The following is a 10,606-nucleotide window of genomic DNA, read 5'->3' on the forward strand; positions in this document are numbered from 1 at the left end:
GACCAGCCACCGTCCGGAAGATGGATGCGGACACTGTCATCTGGAGCCAGAGCAGGGAGATCAGCTGCACGGGAGTCATGAGCCGCCTTGTGCCGTGCACGAGACAGCTGCATCCGTCGAAGTACCGGAACGTGGTCGAGGTCTGGGACATGAATGGATGGCACCGTCATCCTCAGCGTGTGACCCATGAGCAGCTGGGCTGGCGACAGGCCAGTGGAAAGTGGGGCGGAGCGATTGGCCAGCAAGGCGAGGTAGAAATCAGACCCAGCATCGGCAGCCTTGCAGAGGAGCAGTTTGACTATGTGGACGCCCTTCTCTGCTTTGCCATTGGATTGGGGGTACAGGGGACTGGATGTCACATGTGCAAAATTGTACCGCCTGGCAAAGTTGGACCATTCCTGGCTGGCGAAGCAGGGGCAATTGTCCGACATCCCCGTGAGTGGGATGCCGTGTCGAGCAAAGGTGTCCTTACAGGCACGGATGACTGCAGACGATGTGATGTCGTGCAACCGTATCACCTCCGGGTAATTTGAAAAGTAGTCCACAATCAGGATATAGTCTCGACCCAGCGCATGGAATAGGTCAATGCCCACCTTGGTCCAAGGTGACGTGACCAACTCATGGGGCTGCAGGGTCTCACGTGGTTGGGCCGGCTGGAAGCGCTGACTGGTGGGGCAGCACTCTGTTGGCTATGTCGTCATTAATGCCGGGCCAGTACACTGTCTCTCGGGCCCGTCGGCGGCACTTTTCCACACCAAGGTGGCCCTCGTGTAGCTGTTCCAGGACGAGCTGGCGCATGCTATGCGGGATGACAATGCGGTCCAGTTTCAGAAGAACCCCATCTACTACCGCCAGATCATCTCTGACATTATAGAACTGAGGGCATTGGCCCTTGAGCCACCCATCTGTTAGGTGGCGCATGACACGCTGTAGCAAAGGGTCAGCCGCGTCTCGCGGCGAATTTGGACGAGGCATTCATCCGTGGCAGGTAGATTGGAGGCCACATGGGCGTCAACCTGGCAGACAAATCCAGCTGGGTCACACGGAGTGCCCTGGAGAGAGCGTCGGCAATGATGAGGTCTTTGCCTGGGGTGTATACCAGCTGGACATCATATCACCGGAGCTTGAGAAGAATGCGCTGGAGGCGAGGCGTCATGTCGTTCAAGTCTTTCTGTATTATATTGACCAGCGGGCAATGGTCGGTCTCGACGGTGAATTGAGGAAACCCGTACACATAATCGTGAAACTTAACCACACCGGTCAGAAGGCCCAGGCACTCCTTTTCTATCTGCGCATAGCGCTGTTCCATGGGGTCATGGAACGTGACGCATATGCAACGGGGTCCCATGATGAAGCCTCATCATGTTGCAGGAGCACGGCCCCAATGTCGGATTGGCTGGCATCGGTCGAAATTTTGGTCTCTTTTGCTGGATCAAAGAAAGCTAAGACCGGTGCCGTGGTGAGTTTGGTTTTGAGTTCTCTCCATTCACGCTCGTGGGAAGGGAGCCATTGGAAGTCTGTCGTCTTCCTGCCCAGTTTCCTGAGAGCAGTGGTATGAGAGACGAGGTTAGGACTGACTTCCCTAAAAATTTGACCATGCCCAGAAATCGGAGGACCGCCTTCTTGTCCTCTGTCACTCTCATGGCTGTGCTAGCAGCAACTTGTTCGCATCCGGCTGCACACCAAACTGGGAGATGTGGTCCCCGACGAACTTGAGTTCCGTCTGACCAAAAGAGCGTTTGGCCCTGTTGAGGCGGAGGCCATGCTCACTTATGCGTTTGAACACACGCTGGGGGCGACTGACGTGTTCCTGCGGGGTGGTGGACCAAATGATTATGTCATCGACATAGACACGAACACCTTCAATGCCTTCCATCATTTGTTCCGTGATCCTATGGAACACTTCTGAAGCAGATATGATCCCAAACGGCCTCCTGTTGTAGCAATATCTACCAAAGGGGGTATTGAATGTACACAGTTTCCTGCTGGATTTGTCGAGCTGGATTTGCCAGAATACTTTTGAAGCGTCGAGTTTGGTGAAGAGCTTGGCGCGAGCCATCTTGCATGTGATCTCTTCGCGCTTCGGAATTGTATAATGCTCCCTCATGATATTGCGATTCAGATCCTTGGGATCAATGCAAATTCTCAATTCGCCGGAAGACTTTTTTACACAAACCATGGAACTGACCCAGTCGGTTGGTTCCGTGACTCTGGAGATCACTCCTTGGTCTTGGAGGTCCTGCAGCTGCTGCTTGAGGCGGTCCTTAAGGGGTGCTGGGACCCTGCGAGGTTCATGCACCACAGGCGTGGCGTTCTGTTTCAATAAGATCTTGTAGGTTTTTGGGAGCGTTCCCATACCTTCGAAGACGTTGTGGTGCTGGTCGATGATGGCGCCGAGTTGCGCCCTGAAGTCAGCGTCCTGAAAGGCAGAGGTGTCATCAGGAGAGAGAGAGTGAACTCTCTGAACTAGGTTCAACAGCTTGCATGCCTGCGCGCCAAGCAGGGGGGCTTTCAAGGAGCCCACCATTTCAAAAGGAAGGATGGCTTTGCGTGACCTGTGTGTCACTTCAAGTTGGCACGAGCCGCTAGCAGCAATGCCATTGCCATTATAATCCAATAGCTGGCAGGCTGATGGAGGGATGGCAGGTGTGACACGAAGGCTTTGGACCATGTCAGACCATGCAATGAGATTGGCAGAGGCACCAGTGTCCAGGCGGAATCGTATTTGGCACCGGTTGACCGTCAGGGTGGCACACCACTCATCGTCTGGATCGATGCTGTATACCGACAGCGGCTGGTGTCTTTGCTTTGGGGACAGCCTGTTTTTCGTCACGACAGCGACTCGAAAAGGAGCCTTTGGGTCCTCGGTGTCACTGGTGTGTGGGAGGTCGGAATCGGACTCGGTGACGGTGGGTTGAATTGCCCGGACATTCCTGCGAGGCTGGCTGAAGCGATATGAATTGGCAGGCTGAGCTGCTCGGCAGCAGGCAGCATAGTGGCCAAGTCTGCCACATCGTAGGCATTTTCGAGATTTGGCAGGGCATTGCCGTTTTAAATGGGCGGAGCCACAGTTGCCGCACGTCGTAGCGTCAGCGGTGCGGTCGTGCGTGGTGCACGCCTGCGCATTACGTTCTTCAACGTCGCCGTCCCCTCCTTTTGTGCGCGAAAAGCACGCAAAATGGCCACCCTCATCCAGGCTGAGGCCCTGGAATTACTCAATCACTTGGATCTGTTCTGCCTCATGGGGACCTTGCCGCGCCGTTTCAGCTGCTTGGATGTGGGAATACCAACTCGTGGTGTTTTCGTGTAAGACACAGGTCTCAATGGCGGTCGCTAGGCTGTGCTGCTTTACTTTGAGGAGCTGCTGTCGTAGAGGGTCCGACTGAACACCTAAAACCATCTGGTCGAGTATCATGGAGTCGGAGGTGCAAGACTGCGCAAGTATGCGGACGTGCGTGGGAAAGAATTGGAAAGGTTCATCCTTACCCTGCAAACGCTGTTGGAACACGGAGCGCTCAAAACTTTCATTCAACTCTATGCTGCAGTGAGTGTCAAACTTGAGGAGGACCGTCTTGAACTTAGTTTTATCTTCATCATCCACAAAGGTGAGAGAATTGAAAATGTGGATGGCATGGTCTCCGGCCGTGGAGAGGAGGAGAGCAATCTTCCTGGTATCCGAGGCGTCCTCCCTGTCTGTGGCCTCGAGGAAGAGCTGGAAGCGCTGTTTGAATATCTTCCAGTTGGCCCCTAGGTTGCCAGCAATGCGGATCGGCGGCGGCTGGCTGATGTTGTCTATGTTGCAGGATGACGGAATGCTGGCAGAAGGCAGATCACTTGCAGTGTTAAACGTTTTAATTACCATTGTATGAAGAGTCAATAGTCCTGTTCCTTTTCACCTAACACCATTTATTTCACTTCCACAGCCTCTGCACAAAACTCTTAACAACACACCACCTCCCACAAGGGCCACCTGAAGCCCCTTTACCTATCAGTGTCAATCATTGGATACTTAACATAAATGAAACAACTAATTGCAATGTCTCATAATGCATTACTTTACTCTGAACCCATTACTTAACGGTCTCCCCTTCCTTGGAGAAAAAAAATAATTAGGTGAAAACAAAATTTAAAGAAACTCAAAAACACGCACACAATATCCCCCCTTCTTTTTTTCAAATTTTTTTTGTTTTGAAAAAATAAAATCACAGAAACAGGCGCCCTTCATTAACAATATCCGAAAGTTAAATTTCTGTCACTATCTGAGATATATAAAAGGCCATATTCACCGCCTCTACAAAGCTTAACGTCTCAGCAGCCAAAGTGCTTTTGACCACTTTCCTTATTTTCTTTGTTTCCCACACAAGAGGACAACATTTACCATTGTTCCCCAAGAGGAAAATTATAAAACCTCCTGTGCTTGATTTGTATAGGACGCATCACTATAAACTATGAATTTCAAGTGCCTAAGGTCACCTAAAACCGTGAACCTCAAAACACACTCCTGCATTTTTAGTTTGGCCAAACGCTTTATTTACTCTTATTATGTCTTCAACATTGGGATCATTCATTTTTGTACTCCACTCTAAGACATCAAAACTCATGTCCGGTCTAGTCTGTCTACCTAACCAATTCAGTTGCCCAATTATACTTTGCAGTTGCTCTTTTTCCATCTTTGAAACCTTGCATCTTTTTGTGAAAACCCGGCCACAACTAATTGCGATTGGGCTGATGCTTTCCAAATAAGATTGCTGATGTAAAGGTGACCCTAACTTTGTCCGATTTCCAGTCCAATATATGTATATGCACCGGAAGCCTGACTTCCGACCTTGAATATTTTTCTCAAACCAGAGATTACAAAAGCTTCAAAATCACTAGTCCCACCCCACAAAAATTATTTGACATGCATCATAAAGATGCCAGAAAGGTTCCCTTTATAGTGCCAGTAAAACATTACCGGATCTACTTTCAACTGGTAACAGCCTAACTTTAACAAAACTGACTTTACCGAAAAATACCAGACTCTAGATGCAACATTTAAACCACATACACATTTGTTCAACTTCCAGATTACCCTTTTCTGTGTTAACTGCTTCTTTAGGAGGACGGAGAAAAATGTCTCTCTGGAGCTGATGCCCCTGCAAGAAGGCAGCTGTTATATCTATAGATTTGCATTCCCATGCCTTTGTGGCTAAATGAAGATCTTTAAAATTAACCTTTCCTGCTGAAGGTGAATCTACCCTTAAATCCTGATCTTCTAAGCTTTCTTCAAATCCCCTTGCCACAAGCCTGGCCTTTGCCTTATAAGTTCCACCCGGTAGAACCTTTTCCGTGCAAATCCATTTGTGGGACAGAGCTCTTTGGCCCTTTTCCGGTACTTCCATGAATACCCCAAATTCACTCCAACTATGCAGTTCTTGCTGTTTAGCATCTTTGATAACTTTTCATATAATTTATTGGAAGGCACCATAATCTCACGTGCTTGTGGGCTTCTACTCCTATTAGTATTCGTAGTCTTACTCATGTTCCGAGACCTTGATAAACTACGTCCCTTCTCCCGCCTGGTAACTTGTTCTATACTGCTACTGCTCGATACTTCCGATCTGCTGTGGGATGTCCTTTCAACATTCTCGACCTTTTCCTACAGACCTGTTCACTAACCGATGTACTATCTGAGTTGGCACTGCGTTCCTGTGACCTCCATTTTTGAACTTCGTGTTCCCAATCCATTGTCTTAACTCCCTCCCCTGAATGCTGTACATTCAACCAATGTTTATACTTTCAAGTGGCCTTTCCTGCTCTAATAACACTCGCATCCTTCCATTCAGGCAAGTATGTCACCTTTGTACCAACTTTTGGTAGTTGTCCTTTCGGAAAAATGGCCTGATCCCAGATCTTAAGGTCCACAGCCACAATGTTGTTAAAATCCCTGGCCAAAGGTAGGGTTACTATCGGTTGTGCTGGTGTCCTTCTGTACTTCCTACAAACTTCACAGCAATGACTAACCTGTTCTATCAGTTTAGTATAGTCTTCATCCCTTACCCCTGCATCCTTTAATACATTTTTCAGCCTCCGAGGAGACGGATGTGCAAATTGTCTATGCAGTTTTAATACAACAAGCTTTTTATCAGCGAAAGTCCCATTTTCAACTGCCATTAACACATCCTTAACCACCTACTTGAAATATTATTTTTCAGTAATGGAATACAATAGTGTCGCGACTGTGTAAATTGTAAGTCCACCGTCTTTCCAAAAACAGTTGCCTTATCCTGTTCCATATCCAGTTTCATGTGTGCTTTCTTCATCGGCGGTCTGCTCAGAAGCAAAGGTATCTCACTTGATACAACATCCGTGCTAATGAAATGATTCGCTCCGGCAATATTGCAAGGGATCATCACTCTTTTCACTAGGAGATTCACTAGGTTGATCCCAGAGTTGAGGGGATTAGATTATGACAAGAGGTTGAGTAGACTGGGACTGTACTCATTGGAGTTTAGAAGGATGCGGGGGGATCTTATTGAGACATATAAAATTATGAAGGGAATAGATAGGATAGATGCGGGCAGGTTGTTTCCACTGGTCGGGAAAAGCAGAACTAGGGGGCATAGCCTCAAAATAAGGGGAGGTAGATTTAGGATGGAGTGTAGGAGGAACTTCTTCACCCAAAGGGTTGTGAATCTCTGGAATTCCTTGCCCAGTGAAGCAGTTGAGGCTCCTTCTTTAAACGTTTTTAAGAAAAAGATAGATGCCTTTCTAAAGAATAAAGGGATTCGGGGATATGGTGTATGGGCCGGAGAGTGGAGCTGAGTCCACAAAGATCAGCCACGATATCATTGAATGGCGGAGCAGGCTCGAGGGGCCAGGTGGCCTACTCCTGTTCCTAGTTCTTATGTTCTTATGTTTTCAGCGACTTCAGAGAATTAACATCCCCAAATTGAATAGTCTTCCATGGAGAATTCCTCTATTTTCCGGAACTTATCAAATTCCGACCATGCTTCATACGCAGGTAATAAGTCATCTTTCTTGTAAATCTTATCCATATATTGTAATAGAGTCTCCAGACCTTCTTCTGAGTCTAATTCTTACAATTCCAGCTCAGAAAGCACTTTGTTTCGGATTTTACTGTCATAAGGTAGAGAAAGAGCCAATGCCATACCTTGTTTTCTCTTTCCCAAGGCAGTTACCTTAGTCCACATAACTACTGCACTTCTCCATTGGTCGTACGATTCCCTTTCAGAACATAAGGGGGGATAGTCATATCCAGCCATCTTTATCCTGGGTTCAGCCATGTATCTTTTTTTTTTCTTCTCACTCACTCCTTGGTTTGATCAGGAAAAGTTGTATCTTTCAAACCTTCACATTTGCACAGCAACCATCCTCTGCTACCATTGTTAAATGTTTTAGTTACCGTTGTATGAAGAGTCAATATTTCATTGAATTTCACAGAATTTACACTGCAGAAGGAGGCCATTTGGCCCATCGAGTCTGCACCGGCTCTTGGAAAGAGCAACCTACCCAAGGTCCACACCTCCACCCTATCCCCATAACCCAGCAACCCCACCCAACACCATGGACAATTTTGGACACTAAGGGCAATTTAGCATGGCCAATCCACCTAACCTGCACATCTTTGGACAGTGGGAGGAAACCGGAGCACCCGGAGGAAACCCACGCACACACGGGGAGGATGTGCAGACTCCGCACACACAGTGACCCAAGCCGGAATCGAACCTGAGACCCTGGAGCTGTGAAGCAACTATCCACAATGCTACCGTGCTGCCCCAATAGTCCTGTTCCTTTTCACCAGCACCATTTATTTCACTTCCACAGCCTCTGCACAAAAGCCTTAACAGCACACCACCTCCCACAAGGGCCCCTTTACATATCAATGTCAATCATTGGATACTTAAACTAAATGAGACAACTAATTGCAATGTCTCTTAATGCATTACTTAACTCTTAACCCATTACTTAACCCATAACATGCAGGTAGGTCTAAGAAGTGCTCATATCCCCCAACTCCTGGTATAACATAAGAACATAAGAACTAGGAGCAGGAGTAGGCCATCTGGCCCCTCGAGCCTGCTCCGCCATCCAATGAGATCATGGCTGATCTTTTGTGGACTCAGCTCCACTTTCCGGCCTGAACAACATAACCCTTAATCCCTTTATTCTTCAAAAAACTATCTATCTTTATCTTAAAAACATTTAATGAAGGAGCCTCTACTGCTTCATTGGGCAAGGAATTCCATAGCTTCACAACCCTTTGGGTGAAGAAGTTCATCCTAAACTCAGTCCTAAATCTACTTCCCCTTATTTTGAGGCTATGCCCCCTAGTTCTGCTTTCACCCGCCAGTGGAAACAACCTGCCCGCATCTATCCTATCTATTCCCTTCATAATCTTATATGTTTCTATAAGATCCACCCTCATCCTTCTAAATTCCAACGAGTACAGTCCCAGTCTACTCAACCTCTCCTCGTAATCCAACCCCTTCAGCTCTGGGATTAACCTAGTGAATCTCCTCTGCACACTCTCCAGTGCCAGTACGTCCTTTCTCAAGTAAGGAGACCAAAACTGAACATCTTATACAATTGCAGCATTACCTCCCTAGTCTTAAACTCCATCCCTCTAGCAATGAAGGAAAAAATTCCATTTGCCTTCTTATTCACCTGTTGCACCTGAAAACCAACTTTCAGCGACTCATGCACTAGCACACCCAGGTCTCTCTGCACAGCAGCATGTTTTAATATTTTATCATTTAAATAATAATCCCTTTTGCTGTTATTCCTACCAAAATGGATAACCAAAATGGTATCATGTTGTGTTGGGTGTTCTGGATCCGTGGAACACATACAGGTCACCAACACTTGAAATAGTGCAACACTATTTTATTGAATCATTAACTGTTTAACATACTCTGACTGTGGGTTAATACAATACTAGCTTTAACTAAAGACCTTTGCCTTGTCCTAACCAGTCGATGCACTCAGCACATGGTGAATGTCTGTGTTGCAGGCTGTGAGCTCTGTCCTCCTAGCTCGCTGCAGTTCAAATGAGCGGGAACTCTGATGCCCCCTGTCTTTACAGTGCATGTGCTCTAACTGGTGATTGGCTGCGGTGTTGTGTGTGTTGATTGGTCTCACTGTGTGTCCATCAGTGTGTGTCTGCACCATGATATACTGGTGTATATTATGACAGGCAGCAGCACTGGAGAAGAGGAGACCTCTTCTGATGATCCGGTCTTTTTTATCTGAACCATACTGGGACCAGAGGCCTGGTGGCTCCCATAACTAGGGCTTTAGATCGGGTATTAAACTCATTGGTGGGGGAGAGGGTTCAGTTTTGTTGAGAAGGGATCCATATTTCCCTGAACCTCAGGGATGATCAGATTGAAGCAATTACACTGAAGGAGAGAAAGAAATGATCGAAAGAAAAGCGAAAATGAACAAAATGCTGGAAATACTGAGCAGATCAGGTCGCAGCTGCAGACAGAGAAACATAATTAATGTTCCAGGTCAATGGCACTTGGTCAGAACTGGGATTGATTTGAGATTTCACAGTTTGTAATCACAGCAGGGAAAGGGGTTATTGGGACAAGGAGCTAATGAAGGTGAGTGAACACAGAGGTGATGGGTGGACGGGATGTGGTGTGAGATGCGAAAGGAAAGCAGAGTTTGACTTATGCTCGACTTTGTACAAGCTTGTAATGAACAGGTAGGCTAGGAAAACTTTGGAGACGAGGCTGATTTAACAAAGGCAGGGGAGGGGTTTAATGCAGCAGACAGGGTGAGGCAGAGTTGCAGCTGGATGATATTCCGGAGGTGGCATTCGGAATGGAGAGGATCTGGGGTTGGGACTCAGTTCAGGGTCAACGAGAACGGCGAGGCTGTGAACAATCTGGTTCAGTCTCAGACATTGGGGATGATTGAGTCAGTGGACAGGAAACAGAGGGTGTGACTGGAACAAAGACAATCCCCAAGATTTAAATGACAAGAGCAGTAATTCAGTGAAACATGGGTAATATAATTAATAACTCAATATGGAGACTTAGCAAGGACACCAATAGCCAGAATGGGATAGTGAATGTGCTGAAAGTATGGGGAAGAGGGAGCTCCCGGAGGAAACCCACACAGACACGGGGAGAGCGAGCAGATTCCGCACAGTCTGTGAATTGATGTCCCCACTGAGATTAATGAGATAACATTGAAAGGATTCTGCTATTTATAGAAGTGGGAATCTCTCTGGTGACACAATGAGGCTCCATGGAGGCTGACAGTAATTACACTCACTGAACAAACAAGTTCAATTAACCCCTTCCAATTCAACACCAGTAAAACAAAAAACTACGGATTTGGAAATCTGAAATAAAAACAGGAAGTGCTTGAAAAACACAACAGCTCTGGCATCACCTGTGGAGAGAGAAACAGGATTAACATTTCGATTCCAATGTGAGTCATCAGAACTGGCGAAAAGTAGAAATCTGGTGAATATTATTCTGTTGAAAAGGGATGGGTGAAGTAGGGCAAAGGAAAAGATAAGGGGACAGTTAGCCAGCAGGAGAGATTCAATAGCAAAGGTGTCATGGAAACAAGCAAAGGGTAATGGTAG

The 10,606-nt window shown here is 46.9% G+C and overlaps 1 long non-coding RNA gene across 1 annotated transcript in view; it reads left to right on the forward strand.

The window, feature by feature from the left end:
* Nucleotides 1-6,997, forward strand: part of LOC140395896 (uncharacterized) — a 34,794-nt gene extending 27,797 nt beyond the window's left edge. Inside the window, exon 3 of the long non-coding RNA XR_011936372.1 lies at nucleotides 6,905-6,997. This is a non-coding gene — a long non-coding RNA (uncharacterized lncRNA). The remainder of the gene's footprint in view (nucleotides 1-6,904) is intronic.
* The last annotated feature ends 3,609 nt before the right edge of the window (nucleotides 6,998-10,606 follow it).

This window comes from Scyliorhinus torazame, chromosome 19, assembly GCF_047496885.1.
Source record: "Scyliorhinus torazame isolate Kashiwa2021f chromosome 19, sScyTor2.1, whole genome shotgun sequence".
Classification (NCBI taxonomy): domain Eukaryota; kingdom Metazoa; phylum Chordata; class Chondrichthyes; order Carcharhiniformes; family Scyliorhinidae; genus Scyliorhinus; species Scyliorhinus torazame.